Source organism: Eptesicus fuscus, chromosome 6 (genome assembly GCF_027574615.1).
Source record: "Eptesicus fuscus isolate TK198812 chromosome 6, DD_ASM_mEF_20220401, whole genome shotgun sequence".
NCBI classification, from domain to species: Eukaryota; Metazoa; Chordata; class Mammalia; order Chiroptera; family Vespertilionidae; genus Eptesicus; species Eptesicus fuscus.
In genome coordinates, this window is record NC_072478.1 from 28,030,948 (window position 1) to 28,044,382 (window position 13,435).

Here is a 13,435-nt window from a genome sequence, read left to right on the forward strand (position 1 = left end):
TCATAGGTTCGCCATCACTGGTCTAGAACCTGGCTCTTTCTCTTCCCACTCCACACCAGAACCAGGCTTCTAGAAAGTGGGGCTCCTGAGTGTGTCTGAACCAGGTGTCTCCCTCAGCCCCCGTTCCCTGAGAACATCCCCAAATTTGGCACCCTCTCATTCAGTCACTGCAGTTCTCAGGTCCAGGCCTAGCTGCTCCCAACTCCCTGGCCAAAGGGGGCCACAGACCTAGGAAACTGCTCCCCGCCCAGCATCGTGGTTATAGGTTCGCAGTTGCAAGGGGGCAGGCTCTTCAGTGAAACTCGTGACTGCCTTTGATTTTGGGGTCTCCTGACATGTGGGGATCCAGGCAGAAGTTGTCATCCGGCCTCAGCCCTGGTTCTTAGGAGAGACCAAGTGTTTTGTGCATGTGTCAGGGTTTCTTGTGGTTGTTCTTTCAAAACCCTGGGAAGGCCAAGTATGTGAGAAGACACAAGCACTGTGTTGGGGGGGAGGGGGGACCCAGCAATCCCTGTGACCCCAGCAGCCCTCTGTCTGACTTCTGTCCCCCCCAAAAGAATCAGAGCTTTAGAATCTTGCACAATGGGTGTTCTTTCATTTATTTATTTGTTTTGTGTGTTTTCTTCGCTTTTTTTGGTGCTTGGTTTGCAGGAAGAAAATCTCAAGTGTGTTGTTGGTACGAGTCACTGCAGCTCAACAGCACTTTATGTGTCCAAAGACCGTGTCCCCACCTGGTCTTTCCATGGCGTGTGTGCCTCCGAGCCAGTAGCTCACCCCAACAACCCAGTGGTGACCCACGGAATCAAGTGATCACTCAGCTCCACCAGATGTCATGGGGTCAGACCTATCTAAATACTTGATGTATTAAGCGTCTGCCCACGCCCTTCATCGTGTAAAAAATCTCAGGCCAGATCAGCCTGGGCCCTGGACTGGTCGCATTCCCTTCTGTGAGCACAACAAACGTTTGGGGGCGCGGGGAGGCGTGATCATGGAAAAAAAGGCTGCAGAACCAGCAGGCCAGGCCGACTCCAGGCGGGGGCTCTGCATTTTCCATTTTCTAGCAGCTGCAGTTACAATAGGAAACAGAGACAGGTGAAGGTAATTTGATGGTATGTTTTATTTAACACAATAGAGGGGGACCCTTGTAATCAACATGAAAAACTGCTATGGTATTTACATTCTTTTTTCTTTCTGACGAAGCCTTTGTAAGGTGGGGTTTTGCCCTCACAGCACGTCTCAGGTGACACACGTGGCCACGTGTAACTCCTTTCTGCTCTCCCAGCTGTCGTTAGCCCACAGGGTCTTCAATGGGGACAATGCCCCCTCAACCCAGGGACAGCAGGTGATGTCTGGGGACATCTGTGCCTGTCACGACTTGGGGTGCTCCTGGCATCGAGAGGGTGGGGCCAGGGACAGCCCCCCATAAAGAATGACCCACTCCCAATGTCCAAGGTGCTCAGGAGAGAACGCCTGATTTAGCCCAAACTCCTCCCCACATTTGACACAGGCGGAGGCCGCAGTCGCCAGCAGCAGAGGTCAGACCCTGGCTTGTCTGTGTGTGTCTGGGGCAGCCTGCTTGAACCCCCAGGCTTGCTGTGTCTAGAGCCTGGGACATCGTACGGCAGGGGGTGTGGGCTGGGGCAGCCCAGAATCTTCTGGAAGGTGGGCAGGTGGGAGAAGTGTGCTCAGCCGGCCGCAGTGGGAGGAGGTGTGTGCTGAGCAAGGCAGGAAGCCTCAGGTCTGGAAGGTGGAACTGGCCTCCCTCTCCCGCAGAGGACTCCCAGGTTAACAGAGTTCAGAGGAAGCCCTGACAGTGTTTCCCAGAAAGCTGGGCTCGAGGCGGAGTAGGGGGAGGAAGGGGAAGGGACTCTGAAACCAGAAACCAGTGGGGCCTCCTGTCCCCATCTCCTCCTCTGACCAGGTGTCCCAGCCCCAGGCAGGCCACCAAGGGGCTGGAGGCTGAACTTTGAACTACAGGCCAGGTAAGTAGAGGATCTCTTGTTCTGCAGTCCCCATGGCAACAACAGGACGGGACATGGTGGCTCTAGAGAAGGAAGGAGGGCGGGAGGGAGAGGCCTGGGCCTCATGGCAGCCTGAACGGAGGCCTGAGTCTCGAGTTTCTGCCCAGGCTTCCCAGGGGACAGGGAGGCCGCAGAGAAGCACCTGGAGAAACAAGAGAGAGGCCTCAGGTGAGAGAGGGCCTCAAGCCATGCGCCCTGCCTCCTTCCCCACCGGACCCACCCATGGCAGCAGGAGCTAGACTGGCTGGACTAGCATCACAGTTGCCCCTGACTGCAGCTTCCAGGAAGGTCATGCCCCTGTGGGCCTCAGTTCCCTCCTCTGCAAAGGGGGTGATCACAGACTAAAGGAGATGGCATCTGCCATTCCCCCAGTAATGGCCTCCCCGCTTACTCAGGTCCCCTCCCCCCTTCTGTGGGGGCCCAAATTGGGGTAGGAGTTCTTGCCCAAGGGTTCTTGGGGTGAAGAAGGAGAGGGAGGGGGAGATACAAGTCTTCCACTTACTCTTGCCTTTCTGTCTTTGCATGGCTGTTCCCTGTTCCGGGAAGTTCTCTTTTCATCCCCATCTCCAACTCTTGCTCAGGCTTCAGGCGCAGGACAAACATCCTCCCGCTTCCGACGGCCAAGAGCTGCCCGACCTCCACACAAACCCTCAGCACAGCTGTGCTTCAGCTTTCCCCCGTGGTCCCAGTCTCATGGCCGTGGGCGTGGCCGTGAATCTTCAACACAGGACATAGGCATAAGCAGCAAAAGGAAAAATAGGTGAACTTGAACTTAGTCAAAATTTAAGACTTGGAAAAAAAATTTAAGACTTGGGTGCAACAAGACACTGAAAAGACACCCCACAGAGTGGGAGAAAATACTTGCAAATCCTGTTTGGGAGACAAGTCTGGTGCCAGAATGAATACAAGAAAAATCTTTAGGACCCGGCAACCAAGAGGAAATCGCCCAATTAAAACGTGGGCAGACTCAGTGGTTAGAGCCTGGGCCAGCTCACCGAAGGGTCGCAGATTCGATTTCCGATTGTCAAGGGCATGTACCTGGGTCGATCCCCAACCCCGGGTACTGGCGGAAGGCAACCCATTGATGCGTCCCTCTCACATCTCTCTCCCCCAGCCTCCCTCCCTTCCACTCTCTCCGAATATCAATGGGAAAAATATCCTTGGGTGAGGATTAGCAAACAAAAGCGGGCAGTGGTTGTGAATGGACATCTCCCTAAAGACCCATCCAAGGGGCAGTGAGCACCTGAGGAGACGCGGCACCTGTCTCCCACGGGCAGCACAGCACCTGGAACTGAGCTGGGGGAGGGGGCAGGGCGATGGGGACCAAAATTCCTGGGGTCTGGCTGGCCCGCAAAGGGGAAGGGACTGTGCTGCGATGCTGGGGGCCCCAGGGCAGGGAGATGAGTTAGCAAGGATGTGGCCTGAGGTCCCAAGATGAGGGCGGGGTGGGGTGAAGCTTGGTGGAGGGGCTGGGGTGGCCCCACCTCCCAGCGCGGGAGGGATGCCTAAACCCCGAGGTGAGGTGGGAGGTGTGCTGTCTTCTGTCTTCACCCCCACATTAAAGAGCAGGAAGTGACTCTGAGGTCACAGCATCGGATCCTGTGTGACTCCCCCTCCTCCGCCCCTGCCCAGGGGGCTCCCTGCCCAAGGGAAGGCTCAGGCGAGGCACAGGTGTGGGGAGGCCTCCCGCCCACCTGCGATATGGAGGAAGCCCCTGTCCTGCCCTCCTTGCCCTGCCAGTCTCTCCTCTCCCCTCCCCTATTTTCGCATTTGTCCCTCCCCTGCCTTCCCCTCCCCTCTTCTCCCTTTGGCCTGCCCACCCCCAGCCCAGCGGTCCTCCTCTTTAAAGGGGAGGGGCCATTTTCCAGAGCTGAGTTCCCAGTCCTACTGGCCCTTCCACCCAGCTTCTGGAAGCCTCTCAGAGTCTTGTGTTTGGAATTCACAATCGGGCCAACCTGGATGGAGGTGGGGCCAGGGTTTTCCCAGAGCCCAGCCAAGACCTGGAGAGCCTGGTGCCAGGCTGCCTCTGCTGGGGGCTCCTCTGGCCCCCAGAAAATACCACGTACATCATTTATCGTGGGCGGACGTGCACTGATCACACCTGTTTGGGTTACCTCAAAGCCTGCCCTCACTCACAGCAGCATGAATCACTGGAAACAACCCAACTGTCTGACAAGGGACGAATGAATAAACAAAACATCCACACACTGGACTATTACTCAGCTGTGAAAAGAAGTGACGCTCTGATGCTTGCTACCACATGGATGGACCTTGAAAACACCATGCTCAGGCTGGTCGGTGTGGCTCAGTGGTTGAACATCGACCCATGAACCAGGAGGTCACGGTTCGATTCCTGGTCAAGGCACATGCCCTGGTTGCAGGCTCCATCCCCAGTGGGGGCATGCAAGAGGCAGCCGATCAATGATTCTCATCATTGATGTTTCTCTCTCTCCTCCCTTCCTCTCTCTGAAATCAATAATAAAATTAAATTAAATTAAAACAACAACAACACTATGTTCAGTGAGAGAAGCCAGGCACAAAAGGCCACATAGTGTATGGTTCCATTTATGTAAAATGTTCAGAACAGGTAAATCCACAGGGACAGAGAGTGAGTTCATGAGTGCCAGGGGCTTGTGGGAGTGACTGCTGATGGGGACAGGGCTTCTTTTGGGGTGATGAGAATGTTCTGGAATTAGACAGTGGTGATGGTTTCCCATATTGTGAATGTACTAAAAACCACTGATTTTCCTACTTTACCTGGGTGAACAGTATGGTAGGGGAATTATATCTCAATAAAGTTATTTTTAAAAAACTGCCCTGTCATGTATGTGCACACACTATCTCCCAGGATGTTATTGACTTCCCCAGGTGACTCCCCTGTCCTGTCTGGCTAGTCCTTAATCAGGCCCTGAATGGGGTGCTGGGGAGAGAGGTGAATGGGCCCAGTTCCTGCCCTCAAGTGGCTCTCAGGCAGGCTTAGATGGGAGTGGATCTGTCTGCCAGGCTGTGGGCCCCCATCCTGTAGGGCCAGGGTGGGAGCAGGGCATGGGAGAAAACACTTGAGTTCCAGAGATGAGCAGGTGTGCTGGAAAGCAGGCAGAGCAGCTGGGCTTCCAGCTGGGGTCTGCCAGGCCACAGAGCCCCAAGCCTTGGCAGGAAGCCTCAGGGGGCCCTGTCACCCGAACCCAGGCCCTAGACTCGGGCCCCAAGAAGCTCCTTCCTGGTGGTTTCTGGGCCAAGGGCCTCTCGCTGGGTAAGGCAACCAATATCCTATTCTGCCTTGGACCTTGCCCCGCCACCTTCCACTGGGGACATTGTGGGACTGCTCTTGACATTGGCTGGCCCTGGTCAGTAAGACTTTGCTCTTCCCAGCACCCTGTGGGGTGGACATGATTCAGCCCACTTTTATGAGGGGCAGGGAGCACAGGAAAAGGAACCCAGAGCCAAGAGGCTATTCGCCGGGCCCAAGGGCATGCAGAGAGAACTTGACCTTGATTCCAAGAACGCCCAGGCCAGAGGAAGGTCAAGAAAGGAAGTGAGTGGCCCTGAGGGGGCTGGGGTGGAGGCTGCACCTGACACAGCCTGCCCCCCCCCCCCCTTCTTCTTTCTCTCCTAGGCCTGAAAGTGAAACCGGTGACACCAAAGTGAAACTGAAGCTACTGCCTGGCAGCCAAGCCGGCCTGCAGAGGGGGAAAGAGAAGGAGAGAGGGCGACTCCTCCAGCCAGCCCACGTGGCAGGCAACGGGATGGAGGGAGGGAAGGAGGAGTTGCCTTTTAAATTTCAGTGATTTAAGAAAAAAAGAACTGAGGGGAAAGGTCTGACTGACCAGAATGCTGCTACATTCCCCCTCCGCCCCCACCCCCAACCCCATGATGCCCCTGGTGGTAGGTCCCCACCACCCTTCTGAGTGTCTCTAGGAGAAGCCATCTTATGGCTGGCAATGGGGGTGGGCAGCAGGGACGGGACTGGCCTTGTTCACTTACTGGGGGACTCTCCGGGAGAAGACAACCAGGGGCCAGCTCTGCTGATTACCCAGCTCCAGCCTGTGAGGGCCCATTGCACAGATGGAAGGCCAAGGCTCCTCCAGAGTGGAGACAGGCTGCTGGAAGCGGGTGGAGGGCAGCCAAATGGGCTAAGTGCTGGGTTGTCTCAAGGCCCCAAGCAGCAGTTTTGCTTGTCTGCAGAGCACAGAGAGGGAGGAAGCAAGCCGGCAGGACTGAAGTTAGGCCCAGTCCAGAGTTTCTCCTGTGGACATTTGGGACCAGGTCATGCTCTGGGATGGGGCCCTCCTGGGCACGGTGGGTACTGAGCAGCATCCCTGGCCTCCACCCACTTGATGCCAGAAGCATGTCCAGTCTTGACAACCCACTTTCCTAAGCAAATTCCCATAGTGTGGGGCCAGGCCATGGAGACTGTGGTGGAGACAGAGCTCTGAGCCAGGCCCCAAAGGGAGGCAGGCTCCTCCGACCGACCCCCCCACCCCCAGCTTTGGAGCACTCCACCGTGGTTCTGAGAGATTCCTGGGAGCGGTTGTCCAGCCTGGAATTGAGGGCGTGTCCCAGATAACAGCACAAGAATGGAGAGAGGGGCCAGAGCTAGATGGGAACCGAGCTTCAGGCTGGAAGAGACCCTTACAGGGAATTCTGAGCTGTTGGTAGAGTCAGGGGCAGCAACCGCACCCCAATAACTCTGCCTTCTTCCATCTCCTGGACCCAGTCTAAGTAGCCTCTGAGGAGAGGCGCACCAAGCCCCCAGGTGCAAGTAGACCAGGCATCTGCCCAATTGCTATGAGGTCAGAGACTGCAGAAAGTGTTTGCTGCTCAGAGAATATTTCTCCTGGGATGCTCAGGGGGTGTCCCAGGACAGGGCTCAAGCATTTGGGTGTCACACAGCAGTGATTTGCCAGGGAGTACTGAAGTGTTTCAATACCTGCACACCTGGTTTGGCCACCCTGGGGTGTGCTGGCTCTGCCTGAGAGCACATTTTGGAAGGGGCCCCAGGACCTGGGAGGGGCCTGAATGGGAGGAGATTTCTACCAAAAGGAAAATCAGAGGGGCTTCTGGCAACTCGCCTGGCCTCTTTTGTACCTGTGCACGAATTCCAGGTTTATTGGATACCTGCCACCTGCAGAGTTCCTGCCCACAAAATCAGCGCTTCACCTACAAGGGGTCACAATAGGATTGAAAGGTCTGACGCCAGAAGCCGAGCGGGTAGCCACTTGCTTCTGTAGCTGTGGGTGGTAGTTTGTGTGTTCCTTTCTTCCTAAGGTCCTCACTTGCCGAGTAAAAAAGGCCAACCTTTGTTAAGTGAGACCCCAACGTCGTTTCTTTGCTCTTTTTTGTCTTTATTTTTTTAAACAATCAGAACCCTGATTTTTTTATTGTGGTAAAATATGTAATAAAAATTCACCATCTTAATCATTCTTTTAAAAATATATATATTTCGCCGAAACCGGTTTGGCTCAGTGGATAGAGCGTCGGCCTGCGGACTCAAGGGTCCCAGGTTCGATTCCGGTCAAGGGCATGTACCTTGGTTGCGGGCACATCCTCAGTAGAGGGTGTGCAAGAGGCAGCTGGTCGATGTCTCTCTCTCATAGATGTTTCTAGCTCTCTATCCCTCTCCCTTCCTCTCTGTAAAAAATCAATAAAATATATTTGAAAAAAAAATAAAAATATATATATTTCATTGATTTTTTACAGAGAGGAAGGGAGAGGGATAGAGAGTCAGAAACATAGATGAGAGAGAAACATTGACCAGCTGCCTCCTGCACACCCCCCACTGGGAATGTGCCCGCAACCAAGGTACATGCCCTTGACCGGAATCGAACCTGGGACCCTTGAGTCCCCAGGCCGATGCTCTATCCACTGAGCCAAACCAGTTAGGGCCATCCTTTTTTTCTTTCTTTTTTTAATATATTTTTTATTGATTTCAGAGAGGAAGGGACAGGGAGAGAGAGAGAGAGAAACATCAAAGATGAGAGAATCATTGATTGGCTGCCTCCTGCACGCCCCCCACTGGGGATCGAGCCCACAACCCTGGCATATGCCCTGACTGGGAATCGAACCTGTGACCTCTTGGTTCCTGGGTCGATGCTCAACCTCTGAGCCACACCTGGCTGGACTGTCCATCCTTTTTAAAGCTGAATCCATGAACTTCAAATAAAGTCCAAAGCACTTACCTGGCCTATCGGTGCCCATTCACTGCCCTCTGAATATGCTGCTCCAGCCACACTGGGTTCCTGGCTGATTTTCCATCACTAAGCTCAATCCTACCTCCCAGCCTTTCCCCTCACACCTGGGAACCTGTCCACAGATCTCTACTCAAATACTACCTTGAAGAATTGTCCCTGATGACTACTTTAATAAAAGAACTAGCCCCTAGATAATACTAGATGTCTGATTCTATGGGGTCCTGAGCCTTTTGCTGTCTTTTATTTGTTGATTTTAGAGAGGGGAAGAGAGAGAAAGATTGATTTGTTGTTCCACTTATTTATGCATTCATTGGTTGATATTTGCATGTGCCCTGACAGGGATCAAACCTGCAGCCTTGGTGTATGGTGATGACACTCTCACCAACTGAGCTACCGGGCCAGGGCCTGCCTTTTGCTGTCTTTGAGCTATTTTTCAACTCTGCAACTTGTAGAAAACTGGTAATAATGGCTATGATTCTTGCTCACAGAAATACAAATTAACAGCATAGTTATGTTTTGCTTCTGTTTATAAATTCATTCCAGCACTTCTTATTTGCCTACATATATGTTCTTAGACTTTTCCTTTGAACCTGTTGTAACATCTTACTGGTCCCTCATTAATTAATGAGTGAAATAACATCTTTTGACATATGTTCATTTTTATTATTTTATTTTATTTTATTTTTTGACACATGTTCATTTTTAAAAAACAGCTTCCAGGCCCTGGTCACTGTCTTTTCAATTACTCTGGTTAACTGCCTTCATTGCACTCACTGATAATTGTCTGAAATTCTTTTAGTAGTCTATTTGTTTATTATCTTTTTCCTCCACTAGACTGTCAGCTGGAGATCAGGGACCTAGCCCACAGGAGGCGCCCAGGGTTGGCTATGCGGTCTTCCAGGCAGACCAACTGCTGAACAGAATGTTCCAGAATGGTCATGGGGTCCACATCAAGTTCAGTGATCCCTGGGTTCTAGAACCTGCCTGTGTCCTTGTCTGCATCCATCCCTTTTGCAAAATTGGAACACACCCCAGCTCCCTTTCCCAGAACTTCCTCCAGGATTAACCAGGATTCCCCAGGCCCATGTGCAAACACTTTGAACACCTTGAGCTGTGAGTCCCCTGGACCTGCGCCCCAAATTCATCCACAGCAGCCAAAAGAGGCCCCTTATCCCCTCCCTTCTCAGTCACAGTTGAGAAAACAGTCCATACCCACTGAAAAACCTGAAGACATTGGATCCAACTGCTCAAGCACATGTTACCCTTGTTCTGTGGCTGCTTCCTAAGCACAAGAAAAGGATATGGCCCTCGCCACTGCGGTCAAGAGCCAGAGGGTAACCTGGGCAGCAGCAGGATAAGAACAAAACGATTGGTTTTAAGAAACACCAGCTTCATGCATGGGAGCATTAGGGGCCCAGAAAGCCACCCCATAGACTGTGGGGGAGCTGGAGTCTGGGTGGAGAATGGCAGGGTTCCCCTTGCAAATTCATCTGGGAGTCCCCAGTCTGGAGAAATTTGAACTCCCTCCTGCCCAGAACTTCCTGAGAAGCTCCTCCCAGGTTATCCTCCAAAAGGGCGGGAACTCTCAAGAAGTCAAGCTGGATCATCCAAGAAGCTTTGAAACCTTTAAAACTTCCCCCATCCTCTGGGTTTTGATGGTGGTCTGGATAACAGAGGCAGGACTCTGTGGTGTGTGTGTGTGTGAAACACATCAAACTCAGAGGACTTGGGTTTCAGCCTTCCCTTCCTTGGTCAGCATCTGTATGATCTTCTGTAGTAACTGAGACACATTCTCTTAAAATAGCTTAGGCGTTTTGATAATTAAATGAGACAATGAGGATATAAGTTTTGTAAGCTGCAAAATATTCCTCAATCAAAAAGTAATTTACATATGTATAATTTCTAATTCAGATATACTTCACATGCTATACAATTTACCCTTTTAAAGTGTCTAATTCAGTGGTTTGTAGTGTATTCACAAGATTGTGCAACTATCACCACTATCTATTTTCAGAACATGTTTATCACCCCAAAAAGAAACTTCAAGACCAATAACAGTCACTCTATTTCCCTCCCAACACCTCCCAGCTTCCAAGCAACTAGTAATCCACTTTCTGTCTCTGTGAACTTGCCTGTTCTAGACTTTTCACATACATGGAAACACACTATGTGATTTTGTGTCTGGCCTCTCACTGAGCATAATGTTTTCAAGGTTCATCTATGTTGTAGCATGTGTCAGGGCTTCGCTCCTTATGGTCAAGTAATATTCCATTGTGTGGATGGACCACAGTATGTTTATCCATTCATTCACTGATGAACAGACAATTGGACTGCTTCTAATTTTTGGCTATTATGCATAGTGCTGTTATGGATAGTCACGTAGAAGGTTTTGTGCGGACAGATGTTTTCATTTCTCTTGGGTGGATACCCCAGGAGTGGAATTGCTGGGTCAGCCCGGCTGGTGTGGCTCAGTGATTAAGCGTTGACCCATAAACCAGGAGGTCATGGGTTTGATTCCTGGTCAGGGCACATGCCTGGGTTGTGGGCTCTCCCAGGTAGGGGGCATGCAGGAGGCAGCTAATTAATTATTCTCTCTCATCATTGATATTTCTATCTCTCTCTCCCTTTCCCTTCCTCTCTCTGAAATCAATAAAAATATATATATTTTAAAAAGGAATTGCTGCCCTAATCAGTTTGGCTTGGTGGATAAGAGCGTCCGCTTGCAGACTGAAGGGTCCCAGGTTCGATTCCAGCTAAGAGCATATACCTGGGTTGTGGGCTCGATCCCCAGTAGGGGTCCTGCAGGAGGCAGCTGATCTATGCTTCTCTTTCACCGGTGTTTCTAACTCTCTATCACTCTCCCTTCCTCTCTGTAAAAATCAATTTAAAAACATATTTAAAAAAAAAAAAAAAAGGAATTGCTGGGTCAGATGGTTACTCCATGTTCACCTTTTGAGGAAATGCCAGACTGTTTTCCACAGCACCTGCACCATTTTCCATTCCCACCAGCTGTGTATGGGGACTCCAGTCCTCCCTGCCCTTACCAACACTTGTTAGTGTCTATCCTTTTTATTCTAGCCCTCTTAGTAGGGGTGAAGTGGTGTCTCCTGGTGGTTTGATTTGCATTTCCCTAATGACTAAGGATGTTGGGCAACTTTTCATGAGCTTTATTGGTAATTTGCATATCTTTTTTTTGGAGAAATGTCTATTCAGATCCTTTCCCCATTTAAAAATTTTGGTTGTGTTCTAATTGTTGAGTTCAAGGTTTCTTTTTTGTTGTTATCCTCTCTTGAGGACACTTTTTTTCTATTGATTTTTAGAGAAAGTGGAAGGGAGGGGAGGAAGAGGAGACAGAGAGAGAGAGAGAAACAGTGATGTGAGAGAGACATATTGATTGGTTGCTTCCCTCGAACCCTGGACCCTTCAGTGCTCAGACCGACGCTCTAACCATTTAGCCACACTGGCTAGGGTAAGGTTTCTTTTTAAAAATTTTTATTTTTCAGTTACACTTTACAGTCAATATTATTTTGTATTGTTTTTAGGTGTGTAGCATAGTGGTTACACAACAAGGTTTCTTTATATATTCTAAGTAGTAGACCCTTACCAGATCTATGACTTGCGAATATTTTCTCCCATTCTGTGGGTTTTCTTTCACTTTTTTTTAAATATTTGTATTGATTTCAGAGAGGAAGGGGGAGAGACAGAGAGAGAGAGAGAGAGATCAATAATGACAGAGAATCACTAATCAGCTGCCTCCTGCACTCCCCCGCACTGGGGATCAAGCCTGCAACCCGGCATGTGCCTGGAACCCGGAATCCAACGGTGACCTCCTGGTTCATAGGTCTATGCTCAACCACTGAGCCACGCAGGCTGGGCATGACTTTTTCACCTTTGGAAATGTTTCATCTCTGCCCAGATAATAATAATAGCAACAACAACAATAATAACAACAACATAATCACATCTATCATGTATTGAGGATTTTCCTCCGATAGGCACCATCTTGTTTCTCCCTCGTCACAACCTTAGGAAGTCTCTACCTTTATTCTCTCCAAAAGACTGAGAACCAGAGAGGTTAAATAACCTGGCATAAGTCACACAGTGAATCAATCTTTTCTACTTAAAAAAAATATATATATGTATTTCTTTATTAATTTCAGAGAGGAAGGAATAGGGAGAGAGAGATAGTAACATCAATGATGAGAGGGAATCATTGATGGGCTGCCTCCTGCATGCCCCCTACTGGGGATCGAGCCTGCAACCCGGGCATGTGACCTTGGCCGGAATCGAACCTGGGACCCTTCAGTCTGCAGGGCGACGCTCTATCCACTGAGCCAAACTGGCTAGGGCAATCTTTTTCTACTTTACTAGGTTTCGAAATAGTATCTACTTGAGTATTTTTTTGGGGGGCTGCGGGGGAGTAGAGACAGGTGTCAGGACAAATCTTTGCCTCCCTCCCTCCCTCCTTCTGTTTTCACTACCCAGATAGGAGTGGGCACGGAGTAGGGGTATGCCACCCTGGCATTTCCTGAAGGACTCCACCCTCAGCCACTCTGGCAAGGTCCGGAGCCAGGTGAATGCGGGTTTCAACATCCTTGCTTATGGTCCCTCTCTGGGCCTCAGTTTCCTCAAATGTAAGGTGGAATCATAGAACCCCTGCTTTTTTCTGGGGAGTCATCAGGATTGGATTAAATACCAATTTCACACAGGAGTTCCTTCCCCTTCTGAGTCAGGTTATCAACTGTGGAGAACCAATGCAGGATACCTGAGGCTGGGTGGTGGTGGTGGTGGTGGTGGTGGTGAAACTGACTCACCACTAGGAGCTTATGAGGGGGTGGGGAGACTAAAACCATTTGGGACTAAGGCCTGAACTTGGGTTATCTGCAGGAGTCCAAGCACAATCCTGCGACCTGCCCCGTGGTGTTTCCACTTGGCCCTTTTAGTCCCAAGGCTGATAGCAGGGTGGTTAAAGAAGGAAGCAGGACTTCTATGCCAGGCAGGGTCGTTAGAGCAAAGTCCCTGGTTCCACCCTCTCCCTGTATCCACCGGCCCCTCCCTCAGTCCCTTCCCACCTAATTGGGGCTAGTTTAAGGCTTCCAGTCCTGGGGCTGTCACTTACCCTCTAGTGGTCTCCTGGGGTTCCCCTTGAAACCAAATTATTATTACAAAAGCCGATTCCCCGATTCAGTGTTTGGGAGTTTAAAGGCGCTTTTAACACCTTGT